Here is an 18,856-nt window from a genome sequence, read left to right on the forward strand (position 1 = left end):
GGAAGCTAAACAGAGATTTGTTCCATCTATTAATTATTACAACCAGTGAATTATTTTAGATGTTGTAGATATCAAGTCATCCTGTAAGTAATGTTTTCTGAACTGAATTTAAAACAACGAAAGTTACTACCGGAATGTATAAAATCGAGATAAAAAACAGTATTTTTTTTATTTTACAATTTCATCACTGTAACCGTGTACTCTTGGCGTTTTAAAGTCTTATAATTCATTATCGCAACTTTAGTAATAAGCACACGAAAAGCAGTCTTCCAACTTTTTCTATCCTTCTTTTTCTTTTTCGCTTTAATTACGGTCTTATACGTGCGCCGCGTTTCCATTAATTCAATAAGCTCGATAAATCCGTTCTCATTCAGTTAGAAACGTCGAAAATTCCAGCTCAAGATCTTCTTCCACTCTGCGATGGAATAGCAGATGTTTCGACGCGTTTCAACTGCGGAAATTTAAAATTCAAACAAAAGTAATCGTGGTCTCGCAGTACGTATTCGTTTGTAGGGTTTCGTCCCGATTTTACTATTGTTTGTTTCACGGAAGTAAGTTTCCTCGCGACTCAGGGAAATGTGGGTCACCGGTGATCCACGTGGCACGGAACGTGATACGGGTTAACTAAAGAACTTTTTCTTTGTCACGTATTTTTACCTCCTAATCGCTTTGGTATGATAATTTTTTATATCACATATCAACATAGATATACGTGTATCGATCATAAGCAGAAAATAGTTCTAAAATTCAGTATATTGTCAATTAATCTCGCGTTACAATTACAATTACAAAGGACAATTAATCTCAATTGTCCTTTTATTTGGTTTTGAGATTGAACATTTTTCCGTGCTCAATTAATAATTTATAATGATATTATTATATAACGCAAAAGCAATTTTTTCTCCAAGAAAACGACCACAGTTGACCAAACAAGCCCTATACACATACATTCCCGCTCATAAGTATCATTACTGCGTTTCTTGTCATTTGGCACAATGTACTCTCTATATACCATATAGATTGAGATTTGCAGTAGGATTCTCGAAGCGTCCTATTCGATAGAATTCAGATTGCAAAGCTGCATGGATGAACAAATAATTATACAAATATGCTACGATATAACTCATTCAAATATTTAGAACAAATTTCTGCTTTCTACGTATACTGCATCGCAACTTTGCATGAATATAAAATTCTGCTCGATCAATCGTCTCCTGGATACTTTAGATTAATTTCCATATTTCCAATGAAACTGATAGATATTCTAATACTTATAAACGGGGCTATATACGTATTCATAAACCAATCGAACACGTACGTTTTACCGAACGCATATACAGTGATGCATAAATATGAAGTCAACTCAAATTTCAAGCCCAAAATCATCATTCACTGGATGGAAGCTTACTAACCACGTTATCGAGTTAAACACCTTCGAACCGGTTCCCTTTAAGCCAACGATTAATTACAACGATATGTATCCGAATGAAAAAAAGGCGAGGAAAAAAAAAGAGCAAGCTCTTTTTCGCAGGAAAGAGAGGGAAACCCGAAGGAATCGCGAGACGAAATCACGCGCGAGCGCGAACGACACGGGGATTAGAAGGATATACGATGGTGGGGGAAAGGTTGAGTGGTGGGGGCCGCTATTGGTGGCGCGCTGTCGATGAGTGGGGGTGAGTTAGGGGTAGTCAGCGCCTCCACAGAGGGTGAGTCTCAGTCGCCAATCGGTCAGCCTGTCGCACGGCTGGGTCTCGGAATCCCTGTGTGCGAGTAACGCTGATCAGCGCGCGCGCGCGCGCCTCGCCACACACGTACGCGCGATCAGACAAGGACGACGGGGCAGCAGCGGTGCGTGGAGACCGGAATTTGCATTTTCTCAGACGTGTGATAAAAAGAAGAAGAAAAAAAAAAAAAGAAACAGAACAAGAATATAACCCAAATCGGTGGAAGAGTTACGGAAAAGAAGAAACATAGGAGGAATCGTGGATGGAAGTTGTATATAGCCGATTAACAGCGATCATCCTCAGTCTAGTCGAACTATAGGCGAAACGTGTCCGGGACGCGTTTCCCGAACGCGTACCGCAACCGGTCAGCGCGTGTGCACCCGACTACGATCGATCCTTAGGGCGATACGATCCAGAAACGCGATGGACGGAACCACCCTGCTTAACCAGCGAAGATAACGCCTTCCGAGAAGATCAACCTGCTTGGAATACGTATTCACATCGGTACGATCGACACACCAGATTCGATTCGTCCATTTTTAGCCATATACACGATGTCCACAATGTCCGCTCTTGGAATGATCGTTGCGGTCGCGTGGTGCGCCACCAAACTCTCCCTTTCTCTTTTTCCCTCCCTTTAGGCCCTCTTCTCGCTACTCGTCTACTCCTTACGGTTCTCTTCCTTTCCTCTCTTCCACGTTTTTCCAATATACGAATACCTTCTTTTGGTATTGGCTGTTGGTTCCGCGCAACGATATTCGTGGAACGGCTCGAAGGTATTTCGTTGGAATTGTTTGATTGGTAGATGAAAGAGCTCGAGTCGTATTTACGTCGGTTGTTTGGTAAGAGGAATTCCTGCGAGTGGACCGCTCCAGTACGTTCGACTGATCGACGAACGGAGACGTGTGGATTGAGTTATACCAAGGGACGAAACAAGCGGTGTGGAAGGTTGCGGAGCAAGGTCAGGAGAGACGCGGTGACGCTGGTAGAGTCGTGGCGGTTTCTATCACAATCGTAGGGTCCCTTTTGAATCGTGGATACGACGGAGTTGCGTTGAGTAGAGGAGTAGAGAAGTGGAGCGCGTGGATCAATCGGTGGGCTAACCTCTAGAGACGCTGTTGGAAAGCGTTCGTTGGATAGGTCAGGATGCAGCTACCTGTCAGAAATCAGAAATCGTGACTCCTCTGCATAGTGATCTTTTATGCTCTATATGATATAATCTGGTATAATTAAATAGAGTTTGCCTGTCTCTCTCTCTCTCTCTCTTTCCATCGTTTGGCTCTTCCATTAATTTGAATTCTTCGCTGCTTTAATCATACTATTCGTTTGAGAACGATTTCATCAAGGATAGAACAGAGTATATCCTCTGTGGTCTATCGGACGTAAGAAACTTTTGACGAATTAAAGACACGTCGGCGACGATTTGTCATTCTATCGCGAGATAGAACGATCCTTTTGAAGGTGATGCGGACAAAAGGTAACGACCGAACGTTTCCACGGGTCTGCCGCAATTCTGCATCAGCCTCTGTCAGGAGCGAAAATATTTGGGTCACCGAGGGTCAAGGAGGCTCGAAATTCCCGTCGATTTCACGAATTCCTCTTTCATTCCGGATCTTCGAATTCATCTCAAAAATCCCCAGACAAGAAAGGGTTGCTATTACACAATTTCAAGCATAGAATCTAGAAAATTAGGATTTTCCAATGATCAGACTCGGTCGAATTTCAATTCCTCTATAAGTATCTTAATATCGAAATACCTTTAGTCCAGTTTCACCGTGGCTCGTCGTTTTCAGTTTCAAGCATGCAATCTATAAAATTCGGAATTCTCCAAAGATCAGCTTACATCAAATTTCAACCCCGTGTTATCGTCAATTTGTTCACCTCAATAGCAGAATCCCATTAGCACGTTGACTGTCGCGATGGTCAACGGTGCTTACTTACACAACGTCTACAACATGATAAATTTCATGGACAAAAAGATCTTCAACTATGTGAATGACTCAGCAACACTCGGCAAAGTGTGCGCAAATACTGTATAATATTTTACAACAAACTGAACGTTACGGTGTAGCATATTTCAAAATGTCGTGGCCCTCAGGACGAAATATATAAAATTCGCGTGCTGGTCAACGTGTTAAACACATTGCTCTCTACGAAGCCTCGTCGTTCGTGTACCAAAGACTGGATCGATCTACAAGCAGGACGTGCTACGGGACAATGCGTACTCGCCAGGGTGCACAGCCTGCGTACGGAATCAACGTGATCAACCTCGCAACCTCTGATATCTGTCTACCCACACGAATCGTTGTTCTCTCATTGGAAAATTCGTACATGCGTGTAAATTGGCTGAACGACTCGTTAATTAACGAATTGCTCGTTCTTCGAAAATTGCTGCTCGTATGACACGTTACGTATTCGAACGTTGAAAACCACTGTAGTTCCTTGACGTCAGAGAAGCGTCGAGCTTTGCTTCTCGATTCATTCGAGGTTTCGTCGACAAAAGAGGACAATTTCGACAACGTTTACGATGATTATCGCCCTTGTCGCGGGCTTTCTTTCACCGCACCGGTGCAGTGACGCGGGTTCTGGATTTCTGCCAGGTTCACAGGTCGCCAGATTCGCCAACTCGATAACGATGTTCTCGTGCGTTTCCGATACGGGACAGTATCTTCTTTTATCTTCTAGTCCAGCACAGTCGTCTATACTATTCTTTGATGTATCGTCTGTCACAGCTTTACCAACGAAGACGCTCGTTTCGTCTGGAATTTGTATTTTACATATACTTCCGCCCCTAACCATCTTCGAATATTTAGCGCAGATTTCCGCATGAATATCTTACTTGAGTTTCTTTTATAGATTTATCGCGTCGTCTTGCAATGTCGATGTTATTTATTACGCTGTTTATTAGATGATAAAACAGAGGTTTCGCATGATCTTGCCTGCCATCTGTTTGCTTTTCACCGTGCAGTCTATTTAATACGTTTATTTCTTGTAGAGTCCGGTGTTTCTATATCTTTGGGTGGGAATTAACCACTTGAGATTGATAAACAGGAGAGCAAAGCGGCGTACCTTTTCGTTGACCAATATTTGTAATAAGTTTATCAATATGTTTCTTAATCGATATTTTCCACATCTTCCAAAAGCTGATATTAGTTGTTAATAAATATTGCTTACACTGTCCAAGAGCAACATCAGGACTGTAGGGCAACGTAATAAACTCATAGAAGAAATCAAAGAACTCATAGAAGTTTATGTGAAATCCGGAAATACGTCAGTATCCAGATACTTACGGACGGATGTAGTTCTCTGTACTATTATTATTTATTCCTGATCCAGTGCCTTTCAGCTTTGGATGGTTTCCGGTTACATCTTCATTTACGTTTTACACGGCTTTACATATCCTTTGTTTAAATAATTCTATCTGAGTTTTACCTAATTACCTGAAAGTTAACATACTCTGTTAACATTGCACGTCTCTTTGACGTTAGACATCTCTATACTATTCTTCGATACATTCTCTGTCGAACCTTTTTTGAGGAAGAAACGCATCTCCCCGTTTGGAATTCTTCTTGTTTATTCGTAACACCGCATCGTGAATAACGTTAAGCGAGGCAGAGAGTTTATCTTCTTACGGTGGCACAGAGATCGTTCATCCAATTATGTAAAGTGGCGACAAGGGACGAGTGATGAGATTATTACTGGAACCAGCTAGCAGCCACTGGATTCTTCTTGAGATACAATAACGTCATAAGAATAATACAAACTCTGGACTCTCTAAATCACATTGTAAGCAGGGTTGGGTTTGAGTCAAAGGATTTTTGGAGAATTCCTTTTTTGAAATAACCTAATGTGATTTACGTAGCTTTCTTCTGATATGGATTGGATTATGTCAGAATATTGGCAAAGTATTGTGATATATCGTGTGATTGTCCTTTCTAATATTAGGTTAGTTCCGCATCAGGGTCTTCTCCTTAAAATTGTTTGGTTTAAAGGATTCTTCTTTTATTTTGACGATCTTTCTCTTCGCATCTTTCCATTTAGATCAGCACTTTCATTTTAGAATACCATAATATAATTCGTGTATTCTTTTTCTCATGCAAGATTAAATCTAAGATTAGCAGATTCTTCTTAAAATATTGAATATATCTTTTCTGCATTCTTCTTCCTACGTTCAAGGCTCAGTCTTAGATCAGAACCCTCATCTTGAAATTCCAATTATAATTTCCAGATATTCTTCTTCTTTGTTTTCAAACAAGCCTCGCAGTAGATGATTCTGTTCATAAAATATAATTCGGTATGTCTTCTTTTCTCTGCTTTTCTGGATGCTGTATTTGGCTGGATCGTTAGTAATCGCAATCAGAGTGAAAAAGTATCGATCAAAAATAATAAACACAGGGCGGAGATCGCGTTGCATCATCGAATTCATCGGCGTCCCGCTGTTCCTCTCGGTTTGCGGATAGATTGGGTTGTGAATTTGCTTGACCTCTCGTGGGAAATTGAAAACCGTATACGTTCCCTGTTACCTCATGGCCCGAATACTATTTCGCACGTTCCATATGACCGATCTATGCGCTGGCTTTTTCACCCTGCTCTTTATGCTATTCTTCATCCTTCTTCCAAGAGTTTAGCCTTTCCTTTCAACCGTTCAAAGCCTCTACGATCTTCCACGCTACGAGTTCATCCGCCTTTCTCTCGATTCTCCTTCTGTTTCTCTCTTTTTGTCCCCAGCATCAGTTTCTTGATCCTGCTTACCCCTGCAGCGTGGATCGTTTAACTCTGCGTCTTTCCATCCTTATCATCGTGGATAATTTTTTTCATTTTTTGTTCTGAAATTACAAGAAATAGGAATTAGTGATATCTGTTTGCGCTATTTGATACTCATACTACTAAATAATTTTATGGACGTAATTAAACAAATGGAACCTAGATTGAAAATTGTTTTTTCTATTAAGTATTGCGAGGAGAATTGTACTTTGAATATTTTATATACAGTTGCTTATTACGTACCTTTTTTTTACATTTTTACAGCTTCAAATTTCACGTAAATCCATAAAAATCCGCAGTTTAGTGGTATCCAACTTATTCGCTACACTACTGTCTCTCTTCTCTCATTCCCAGCATTAATTACTCGATCCTGCTCGCTTTTAGAGCGTGGATCCTTTAACTTTATTTCATTCCACTCTTGTTATCGTGGACAATTTTTCCCATTTTTTGCTCTGGCATTACGAGAAATTGGAATTAGCGATATCAAACTTACCTGGGAAATCGTAATTTGCCTTTGCGAGTGAATAAAAAAATAAATGAAATTTGCTTTGTTTGAGGTTATATTGCAGAAAAAGATCGAAAAGGACCGTCGCTTCTTCCGATAAAGGGGAATCTACTTCAATTACGACCAAGTATAATCTGAAGTTCTTTTGAATATATCACGCCGTGTCTCCAATATTTAGATGATCTTTCTACTCGTTTCTTCAAACTCTGTAATTGCAAATTACCGTTATAACGTCTAGAACTACAGCAAAGTGGCGGAAGTACTATAACGTACAAGCGCAAAACTCGTAGTCAAAGAATTCCAAACGAATATAAATACGAAATACGTGCAAGATAGTGCATAATACAAGGGAAAAAGTCTTCATCCATATATCTACCAGAAATCGGGAAAATCTGCAGAGACGCACCCTTGTGAATTTATAAAATCTCCCTGAAAAGTCGTTATTTAAATTATTCGTTCTAACTACTCAAACGATTCTGCTATTAAAAGAAGCAGAGAAAGTGGTGCACTCCGTACCAAAGGAAACTGCTTTATCTTTCAACAATATCAGACTCCGATCTACCACATCCTCCGCTTAATCTCCAAAGATTATCTACAATTGCCAGTGTTCCATTCTATTTAACGTACTTTCATCGACGATTATCTCGATCAACCGGAGGATCCCCATTAAGAAAGAAAATGTAGTAAATTATTTTCGCGAGTTCTCGACCGAGCAACGTTCCAGAGTCCATTATCAATCGAGTCGAAATAAATCGCAGTCCGATGGACCTAGAATGTAACGCGGTGGTGGGGCAAGTGGTAGGGGAAACGAAGGCAGTATCCGATGTCTCGATTCTCGAACGGATTTCTCCGCGTCGTCCTACATGCCGGCCATTGCACAGACGATCTGGCGTCGGTCGATTTTATAATTTATGTCGCGAGATCGCCGAAATGGCTTTACGAGCGGTGCCCCCGTGGCACGAATCGCGGAAAACGACGTTTGCGGATTGCGAAACAGGGGCATTTGCGCGCGCTCACCACTGACGTCATTCCGCGTTACGAATTTACCAAGGGGCTGCGAACTTTTCGATCCTATATACGATATACGTACGCGTGTACGACGTACATGTATCATGCCAACCTGCTGTTTCTCTTTTTCCTCTGTGTTTCGCCTCTTCCCCTTTCCCCCTTTTTTTCTCTCGCTTTTTATAGACGCTTTCATGTAAAACAGCTGTCGGTGATCGTTCGATTGGACGAAAGACCGATTGACAATAGAAACACGATCCTCCCTCGATGCGTTTTAGATATCGATGCTGGGTTTCACTGGTTTTTTCCTGTTTGGAAGTATTCGTTTGCTCAGATATCGGAATCGGTTTTTCGTTGCGGCGACATCTTCTTTTTAATTATTCTTTTACAATTTATCTCCTGTATCTCTACCTCTCCGTGGTTTCTTCTCTTCTGTTTAGTTGGCTCGTATATGCGTCTTTTCGTCTGTGTACTTTCGATCCGTTAAATGAGGGAAATAAGTTAAGTCGCTGACCAAAGTGCCTTCAATTACTCGGTCGCTCTTCACTAACTCTGTCGGTAACTCGTTTAAGCCGAGTGTCTCAGTTCCTCCAGTGTATCGTTTATATTTCTATTAAAAATACATAATTCGTTTTGGTAAGTCTTGATTTTATTTCTGGAAAAGGTTTCTGATTAAATAACGATTAAATACGTTGCTACCGAGATTACATCCTTCTCGAGGAAAGATACGTTTCTTTTTATCAGAAGCGTTTTTGCATGGAGTTTTACTTATCGGCTCTGATTTAGGGGATTCGAACGATAAGTAATGAAACTAGGATCCTGTTGCACAGAAATTTACCAATTGATAATATTAGAGAATTGACAAGTTACAGGTTATAACTCGCATCTTGTAACATTTACTTCTAAATACATCATTTGTTTTAGTAACAAACTTGCTACCGTAATGCAGGAGAATTTATAGCTTACTCTATATATAGCGAGCAAGAGAAAGTTTAAATAGGTATAAGTGCGGGTACAAAACATATGATAATTTTAAAACACAGTATTGCACTTGTCAAGAGTAGTGAATAAATATATATATATATATACCCTATACATATAACCTATGTGACTGCCAGCAACATAGTGGAAAATATCAAATATAAAAATTATTAATACGTGCGTATACACAAATAAATTATTTAACAGCTTTAAACTTTCTTTCATCTGCTACTGTATCTATACGCCGCACCAGAGTTTCTTCTCTTTTTTTCTTAATAGAAATCTAATGAATATTTAACATGCAACAGCGAACATGCACCACTAGCATCACTAACATTGTTGAAATAATTACTATAATTAGCCAAACGCAACTGACGCATTAATATCAATAGTCTTCACCATATATCTCTGTTCAGAAATATTCTGAAATATTTCCATTCATTACCACCGCTTCTATCCCAATTCTCCACCCTATCCCCACCCATCTATCGATCTATCAATCTCCCTTGCCCTTTGCCTTCTCGCAGGTGCAAGGTGAGCCCGAAAACGCGTTCCTGTTTCAAGGAAGGTAGGAAGGTCGATCGATCGGCGTGCGACGCCTTTGAAACGAAACGCCTGCTTTCTTCGAACGCGTCGAACATCTCTCCTATTTCGGCGAAAACTTTCACGGTCCTTCTCGAACGTTGTACTGGAAATGGCTAGTCCATGGCTAACGTGATCGAAGTCAAAGCAATTCCTTTGCTCGAGCTTTTACAACGTTCAGCCAGCCATCTGGCTCTCTTCCGTTTGTCTTTTGGCCTCTCTGCGCTTTCAGTGCGATTTCTTTGAGGAAGGTGAACATTTTCAGAGAGCCTCCCTGTCCACTTTGTCGTCCCTTTAATTGCTCTTCACATTGTACTCATAGGGTGCGAATTCAATTAGGTTGGATGGTTTTTTTTATACCATTGTAACCTGCTGGAACGAAGAATCGATAGAGTAGCAATTTGAGGTTAGGTTGATGAGGAGATCGTGTATGATTAAGAAATTGGAAGATTAGCAAGAGTTCTTGGGGTGTACGAGAACAGAGTTTCTCATGGAAGATTGTTTGATGAGAATAGTTAATTTTATAGGAGAATGGCAGGTGGTATAATTTTCTATAGGACAGAGTACCTTTACACTCATTGTCAAAAGAGATTAAAAGCGACGAGGTCGATGAACTCGAAGATAAGACTGGCGTAATGCTTTCTAGCTCTTCAAATTACTAACGAGGAAGGTTCTCGAGTCTGGGGAACCTCTTTGGGAAGTAATTTCAGTGGTTAACCTCAAACATTCGCGTCACAGCTACTTACATATATACAATGGTTACAAATGCGCTTGTATCGCAGTGTATTTACTATAGCATCTATATATCGATTGATTAAGTCCAAGTATATTTAGTTCTATTTAATACTTTCATATGATTATAAACATTTTATACTATGAAAATGAAATACGGAGTCTGATAAAAAAAACACTTTGTTAGAAAATAAGAATACATACAAGTACTCTTTGTAGCCACTGTATTATAAATATGTTTTGTGGTATCTTATACGGCGAACAGGCGAAAGCTTAACAGTGGTACTGGTGCATAAGAGTGTAAGAAAAATTTCTATTGAACATTTCTTTGTACCAAAAACTCGTCTTATTCAGAACGAACAATTATATTATACGTTCAATTTTCTCGTCAATCATAATTCAGTTTCGTAAAATCACAGCGTCTCTTCTATTTCACACTTCAAACTTTCTTTTCATCGTCACTGTAGACTACATATGTAGTCGCTTTAAAATTGTACCTGAATAAGAAATTCACATACTGTATTCGACTATCAAATGCAAATTCATATTACCATTTCTGGCTTCGACCAATCTGGAATACAGTTTTGGTAGTGGAATAATATCGTTGAAAGCTACGCAGAGATCAGCGAGCTGGAAGGTTTCTAGAGAAGCGAAAAACGATCGGAGTAATCGCGCGTTTTTCTTGATGGCGTCTATCGGGAAGGTGGTAAAAGCATAGTCTTGGCGGATCGATCGATTACTCGGTGGAACTCGGGAGGGAAAAGGGGTGGCAGCCGTGCCAAAAACTCCTCCCACGAAAAATGATGGGCTACCTTGAGATACGGTTCGCTTTCTGGTGAGTAGAGAGAAGACCGCTCGAAATCCGGGTGACCTCCTTCTCGACACGGTCTTTGCCCTCCTTCTTCGTCTTTTCTCTCATCCCTTCAAGCTCGTACTGGCACTCCTCCCAGTGACAAGCTGATCTCCCGGAAGTGTCGCCTCCGGTTCGGTCCCCGTGTCGGTGACGACTCAGGGAAATACCGATCGGAAAATGGAAAATCGTTGTCTCGACTCTTGATAGTTTGTTTCGAGACTTCCGGGAATACTCCGGTTTTTCCTACGGTATACTGTGTTTATTATCTTAAGATATCCAGGATGTTGTCAGATTTCTGTTGCTCCGTTTGCTCGAGAATCTCGTTGTTACATATAAATAATGAATACTTGCGAATAATTTAGTTTGAAAGGTTCTCTGGTCAACGATGTTTGAGACTTATTTTCGAAATTTAGGATTTTCCTGATACTCTCCTGGAGATTAGATTCCTTGAGTTAAGAATTGAATAATTTGGATCTCCGTTAGAACATATTAGAAACCTGGAAAATATTCGATTATTCATTATGCATGATTTACTAAACAGGATTTTAGAATTATATTCTGCATATGTCGATTAAGATTTGCTGAATGAAAGTCGTAATCCTCGAGGCATTAGAGATTCAAAAATACTTTGGTATTCTTGATGATCGTTAAAAAATAAACAATTGATGATCCATGAAAGACAATAGCAACCATCTTGTGTGAGTAAACGACGGATCGTCCGTTCGTTGTCTTTTTATCGGGAAAGCTCGCCATCGATCGTTAGGCGAACTACTTTTCCGCTTTCGGTCGACCTTCGAACGCTATTAGAATTCTTGCGAATCGGACTCGTTGCCCGATTTCGTTGCTTCCAATATTACTACTCGCTTTCTTCACGTGCCACTCTAAAATAGCATAGACCTAGGGATATAAGTTGAAAATAAAGAAACAGCCAGGTCAATAGATTCTTTCACATCCTCATTCGAATCGTTAAATCGTTTTGAAATGTAATTAATCCACAAAATATACGTTTACAGAAAAATCTGAAAATCCAACGGTCACTTGAGCCTTTCAGAAACAAAATTGGCTAGCTCCACTTCTTATAAACCTATCAATTTCACATAAATCAGATGTGCATAATTGGTATTCAATATCTCAAAAAAGGAATCTTATGTTCATACAGTTCCATATGAAATTATATCATATGGCTCCAAAAAGTATTTGTACATACCTTTTATTTTCTAATAAAGCGTTTTTTTTTTGTCAGGTTTTATATTTTTCATCTTCATAGTGTCTTCTTTATTTATGTGTAGTCAGTGCAAAATGATAGGAAACTCTATATACTTGGGCTTAATTAATTAGTACATAAGTATTATAATAAATACTATGATGTACAAATACTTTTTGTAGCCACTCTAAATTTATTTATCATAAGCAGAACTATCTGCTTATACTAATAAATGATTGTAAATTCCAATGAGGATTTTATAAAATAATGTTTGTAACTGTTTAATAAAAAAATGTTTCTGAGCGATGCGTTTGTCACAAAGGAAAAGTTTTCTTGGGGAATCGTAGCTTCGTCAATTCTCTAGGCGATTCTTGCTCTCACCTCCGGTTACTTCCAGACAAATCGGATAAGTCGCTCCTGCAGGGGAGGGTATCATCGATTCTCCTTACCCCGATGCTTCCTTTGCCAGTTGTTCGCGAACAAAACCCACGAGAATGACGGAGTATTCATGAAAATTGTATGGAATAGATGGTTTTAGGCCGTTTGACTCACCTTTGAGATTCCCTGTCTTCTCATTTGTCGCTTCCTCACTATCCGTCGTATAATAGACGCACTTTGTCGCGTTCTCGATTTACTCGCTTAATGGTGGATTAACAAAACTTCTACTCGTTCAGCCAGCGTTGAGATATTGAGTTTGAGTAACTTTTCGCCTGGAGAATATGCTGAAATGAAGATAGATTACTCTTTTGTAAGATACTGAATATTAATTTATAAGAAATTATTAGTAGAGATTTTGTATATATAATATTATACATACATATACATTTGCAGAAAATATGATGGGGCAAAAATACATATAATATGAAGGAATATATAAAATATCGAAAGTATGATACGTGTCATAATTAGTTAGTAGATAAATAATTCTCTAATTAGATTCCATTTTTGGAAATATATTTACAAATATATGAATTTTCGTTAATTATTGATTGGCATTGGTAATATTGATTTCTCAATTGACTAACTAGATAGCTGATATTTTACACTCGATTATATTTGTACGGGGATTCTCAATCTGCTTACCACCTTATCTTGTTGTAAAATCACATTTGCTAGATTGCTGATATTTTGGACTCGATTATTTAATTTATGCAGGAATTCACGATCTTCTTATGACATCATTCTGGAAATTCCTTTCGCATTAAAGATACATCTCGATATTTGCATTAACGAAAGTTAAAAAGGCGAGACGACCCAGTTTATGCGTTAAGAAATTTGATATGCTACCAAGTTTCGTTAATCTTCTCTTATGAGTAATAACTTTCGTATTCATGTTAAGTATAGCGCGAAATTCTCGAACATTTCTTCGATTTTACATTCCACAGAAAGTCGAGGTTGTGATACATTCAAAGAGCCTGTAATTCCAGAATCACAATTTCAATCCCAAAACGAATCGAGTCCATGAAAATTCTCGGTGGTTTACGTGGACGTTGGCGATCCAATTTTCTGCTAGTGCGGATGCCCTTGCGACTTCCGGTCCGCACGAACTGTTCCGTCCTGATTTTATTCAGTGTCCTTCATTTCACTTGCAGATTTTGTGGTTCTCTTTCGACCCGTCTTATCTATACGCTTTAATTCAATTGTCATGCCTCGAAACTTTCTGTGTTGGTCCATCTTTGAACCATCGGAAGCCCTCATAGCAAACAATATGCCTGAAAGAAAGAAATATTGGCTTGTAATATAAATTCGTCCTGTTTTTATATTTCTTACGACACTTGTATGTATCGCATGTACAAAAATAATATTTTATAATTATATAAATTCATTTTGTTTTTACATTTGTTACAACATATGTATCCAATACATTACATACACAGAGACAGAATGAATTTATGTTACAATCCAATATAATGACATATGAAAGTGTTTGAACACTACCATAGAAAACTTTCATATATTATACAAAAGATTTTGACATTTCATTGGTGCTGTAATGAAGCACAAGCGTCATAATTACAATGGTAACATTTGAAGTAAATCTGAAGATGTATATAAAAGTTAGAAAATATTTATTTCAAATATATATTTAATTAAAAATAACATTTTAAACATATGGTTCATGTTAAAGACGGCTCAACTGTATATTGTTGTTTACTAATATAATTAATAATTAACTGTTTATATATTTTGGCCATTTGTATGAAGTGCATGTCTATAACAAATATCTTGAAATTTCTATATACATCTTCAAATTGTACCAATATAATTTCGATATTCATATCTCATTACAGTGCTTCTTTGTCGATGGCTTGTTTATTGAATTTTTTCTCAGTCACTGAATTCTATTGTAACTAAAAATAAATCTATTTTCTTAACTACAAATAATTCCATTTTTTTTTTCTAAATTTACATGTAACGTAACTTTTTTTTAGGCAAATATCATCGATTTTTTTTCTCGAATTTAAATTCGAAAATTGAATTATAAAAAAGCAGGATTTTTGAAGTTTTGCAAAATTAAAGCTCGTTCGTGCGTAAAATTGTATGGTATCTACAGATATTTTAACCAGTAATTCGTGCATCCTGTTAACGAGTTCGTTTCTTGTACAATACTCCAGTGGCACTGCTCACGAAAAATTAAATTCCATGTGGTTAATTAGCCCTTTGATGCGACGTATTTTCAACAAGCACGCAAACATCGATGCTCCTTGACAGTGTGAGTTTGGTTTGTTCCAATTGCATCTGAATTTTATCCGTGTGAAAGAATCCAAAAGCGCTCGAACGTTGTCGATACTTTGCTCAGGGCCAGCTTTTATATTCATTTTAAACTGTAACTAAAAACAAATGAATTACGACACATTTCCAAGTGAACAGTTTCTCATGAAATTCATAGAATTCATATACATAATTCGTATAATTTATATCTCATATAATTTTTGTATATCATATGAAAAGAACATGACGAATAATTTAAAAATTTTATTCTATTTGGTTGTGAAATTATATCTCTTTTTTTTTGTACCACAGTAAACCCTTCAAAGATACCCATTATCACAATATTAGATATACTTTCGGTTGATCATACTTAACCTATTCTTGAACTTAAAAAGTTTTATCTTTCTAACCACTTTAGCCATTAATTGTAAATAAGTGACATGAAAATCAAAAAGTCGAAATTTCTTTAGTCGGCCTGTGAAATCTATCTAACCTTTTAACAAAAATAGTTATAGAAAGAACGTCTTTAAAATACTGATATAAAAACATTATTTATTTCTAAGATGTCATTAAAGAAGAGTTTTTCCTTGTTTTGAAAAAATATATCGTGAATTGCTTTTAAAAGATGGTATAAAAAAAAACATGGTGGAAATGAAAGTGTACGAAAAGTTACCATAGGAGTAATTTTAAGACGACACTAGACAACGAGTTCTATCGATATCAAGAGCAATCCCTAGTGACAGCTAGGCTAGAGAAACAAAGGACGGTGAGAGAACGAGCGAGGATCTGGCACTGGTGCAACGCTAAGAGAAGAAAAATAATCTTCCCCTTGAGTGAACTGAACGCTATTCTGCTCGAATTCTCGTCCCCAGATACTAAGCTTCATTCGATACGTCTTATAGTTGTTCATAAAATATTTAAAGGAAACGTTCGAGCACAGATTCGTTTTTGAGAAAAATCGCCTCCATCAAATGTCGTAATATCGATAGTATCGACAAGCATCCCGGCTTTTGCAGACGTGTGAGATGCGATTAAACGATATCTATAGCGCGGAGGGAAAAATGTTTCAGGAAACTTTGTAGTTGTTCCTCTTTTGTTTGAAATTCAGTGACGATGCACAGAAATAGAGTTTTTTTCAAAACACAAGTCCAACTGGCCGTGGTCGTTTATTCTCGTTCTGGGTGAATGTTCTTTTTAACCTCAAACTTTAGTGCAGACTGAATGATCGAATTCGACTTTCTTAAAAATTTCTTTCTATTCTTTCAACTGTTCGTTTAATCTGGATCTTCTCCTACAACTAATTATTAATTAATAGTATCAGTGAATTGACAAGTGATAATTATAGGTTATAGGCTTCTATATATTTCGCAAAAAATCACAAATTTATGTCGAACAAAACATGTCAAATTAAAATTTATGTATTATATAATTAGTAAAATTCATTTGTGAGTTTTTGATTCATTATCAAACTTACTACTTTTACGGAAACAAAATTTATTAATGCTAGTAACTTTTAACTCGCGACTTATTTTTGTGAGCAGTATTTTACTGTTTGTAGAATTCTTTCGACTGCACCCTGTAAATTAAATCAGTCATAATAATAGGTTGTTTAAGATGGTCGATATAATGGTCGATAGGTAATCGATAAACGCTTGTGACGTCACAGTATATCAAGCTCGACTATATAATTATGGCAGACAGGATACGTGGATAAGCTGACGCCGCAGATATCATATAAACCTATTTCCGTGTGAAAACAAAGGAAATTAGCTGCTACCAAGCGACTCGATTCCACGTAATTGAAGAGTTTAAATGGCAAATCATGTAAGTCTTGAAGAAGAAAGCTATTGTAAATACCATACTCGATACTAGACTTAATTATGTTGAAACTATTGACGAGTAAAGTATAAATGCTGCAAGTGATATATGGAATAATTCACTTTAATTTCTAAAATTATTGCAAATTATTACAGTTAAAATCGTAAGTGTCAGTTTATTTATCTAGTTATTTATTTATTGAATTTCGAAAGTTCATAACTTCTTTCATTACATACATCAATATTAGAATTAATATTTGCACTCTTAAACATAATTTGTAGAATGATTTATAATTTCATGCTTTTCTCTTGCAATTAATATGAGGGAAATTTTACATAATGTGATCGATATGAGGAATCTATAATTTATAATAAATCGAACAAGCGTTAATTTTATATCAACACAGTTTTTACTTACCGAAAATCATCACTCGTGGCGCTTACATCGTTTATCGATTACAAAGAGTAAATCGAGTTCGATTGAATTTACCAATTGGCATTTAGGAAGAGAAGAACAACACTTCTAAGATTGGATATAATTCGAAGATATCGCAGCAATTTTCTGCGATTCGACTGATTTAACTTTATCTAACCTGGAAACAGTGGCATTTCGGAAGTTGGATCGATTTGAAATAGGTTGTATTCGAAAGACGCTTTAGCCTTGGGAATCAGTGGCAAACAAACGTTGCGTTATTGGAACCTACGGATCGGAAGACCGGTGAAGCTTGCAACGTGATTGGCGTTGTTTTGAATCCGTTGTTGAGTTTTCGAGTGCAATCGACGGCCGATCTTGCCGAGATCCAGAGTATCGAATCGTACGGTACGTATCGTAGCTTTTTTCCGATTGGAAACACCGTATTTTCCCTGTATTTTGTTACCACGTGATGTGGAATGGTAGGATTCGTCGTCTGATATGGTAAAATTGGAATTTGTGAGGTTAGGAATTAGAATTTTTTCATCGAAAGGATCATACTGTTTGATAAAGTTTAATTCCGACTTTAGTTTCTGTTTTTCAAACTGAACATACAAATAAAATTTGTATTTTTTAAATTATATTTAGGCAATACAATTTTTATTATGTTGAATACAATTTTATCGCCTATATATAAATTATATATGTATGTGTATATATGTTTCAATAGTTACTGAAATAATTGTAAGATAAGGAATTGAAACTTAATAAAAACTTTGTTTTCTCTTTTTCTCCTAGTAACTTCTATGAAGTCTACGCCTCTACATACAGATTCTATACATTGCAATAGTTACTAGAAAAAGCATAAATCAAGACTGCAAATAATTTTTCTTCTTTTGTTATTTTAATAATATTTTCTTTCAAGTCTTCAGACTTTAGTTACTTTCACATCACTCTGTGTTACTATCATTTTCAAATTATTCGCATGATCTACTCATATTCCCAGGGTCTGATCGATCGAGAATAAAGGACAGGAGCCGGGGATCTTCGTTTTTCGTTTGTGCCACGCATGACGAGCGTTAAAACACGACACAACATCGTAGCATGTGCGCAGGATTTCATTGTCAATCAAATGCTTCCAACCCAATTATTCTCATCTTTCGGAAAGCTCAAGGATCCCGAGGACGTCCGCGGGCACTGTTACGCGACCAATCGCGTCATGGCAACGATCTCCTCTCGTGGGCCGCTGTTTCGAGTAAATACGACTCCACGGATCCATAAAGATAACTCGCAGCGATTTATTGCCAGCGACATGAAAACGCAATTTTATCTTTCACTGTTGGCAGCTCCACGTCCGCGTCCCCGTTCGACCAGAAAAATAGCTTGTGCTTTAATATTAATACGCTCAGGCATCAAGATATTTTTCACGATTTATCGTTTTATACTTGTTTATTCATGTACTTCGACTCGTCTTTTTCGACAAAATTATAACATTTCAACTCTTCCACGCGTATACGTAATACTATCTTTTCATAAGTTATTAATAGACTGCGGATATTTATGCA

General features: G+C 37.5%; 1 protein-coding gene across 6 annotated transcripts in view; it reads left to right on the plus strand.

The window, feature by feature from the left end:
- The first annotated feature begins 270 nt into the window (after nucleotides 1-270).
- The window catches only part of LOC126863453 (potassium voltage-gated channel protein eag), a 157,562-nt gene continuing 138,976 nt past the window's right edge, over nucleotides 271-18,856 (plus strand). For 2 of the 6 annotated variants that reach the window (XM_050613637.1, XM_050613638.1), the window contains exon 1: nucleotides 273-2,228. The gene's annotated coding sequence lies outside the window, so the exon portion shown is untranslated. Of the gene's footprint in view, nucleotides 2,229-18,856 lie in introns of all 6 variants that reach the window. The other 4 variants (XR_007688864.1, XM_050613640.1, XM_050613639.1 and 1 more) reach the window with 4 other exon arrangements.

Source organism: Bombus huntii, chromosome 3 (genome assembly GCF_024542735.1).
Source record: "Bombus huntii isolate Logan2020A chromosome 3, iyBomHunt1.1, whole genome shotgun sequence".
Classification (NCBI taxonomy): domain Eukaryota; kingdom Metazoa; phylum Arthropoda; class Insecta; order Hymenoptera; family Apidae; genus Bombus; species Bombus huntii.